Here is a 654-nt window from a genome sequence, read left to right on the forward strand (position 1 = left end):
GATTTTTTTTTAATTCGAAAAAATGTAAATATTTCAAAAACGGTGACACTTTTACCTGAAAATTTTTTGTTTATCAGGGAGCTCACCCCCCTACCTACCTTCCCCTAAGATTTGGCACGTTACTTCTGGGACACCCTGTATAATTGCGCAGTCATACTACTTAGTTAGGCCCATCTGTAGCAGCCACAGTTGCAGTTGACCGTGTTTGTCAAAAAAGTAAAAAGCGGCAGAAAAGTCGATAGTGAGTAATATAACCTATTGAAAAATATTAACCATATTTCCGTGGAATTGAGATTCGAAAAAGTTATTAAGTATTATTCATAGATTTAAAATATATTTCACGAAAGTCAAAAATAAAAATAGCTGAGATCCCTTTTTTTTTAAACACCTAGGTTATCACTGACCATTAAAAAGCATCCTGAATGACCGCAAACCTCAGAGCATTACACATTTTTGTATGTGATTTTTAAAATGAACGATCAAAAATTAGCCGGTATACATATTTAAATTTTTTTAGAACCAGTGGTTGAAATTTTGTACTGAAAGGGTTAACCCTAAAAGTATAATCTACGTCTGCGAGGCGTATACGTAATGGGTATTTTTTTAATTTTAACACAAAATTTACTTTTTATTTTGGTGCTTTAAATAAATGTG

This window comes from Rhagoletis pomonella, unplaced genomic scaffold (genome assembly GCF_013731165.1).
Source record: "Rhagoletis pomonella isolate Grant_MI unplaced genomic scaffold, Rhpom_1.0 Rhpom_scaffold_00001, whole genome shotgun sequence".
NCBI classification, from domain to species: Eukaryota; Metazoa; Arthropoda; class Insecta; order Diptera; family Tephritidae; genus Rhagoletis; species Rhagoletis pomonella.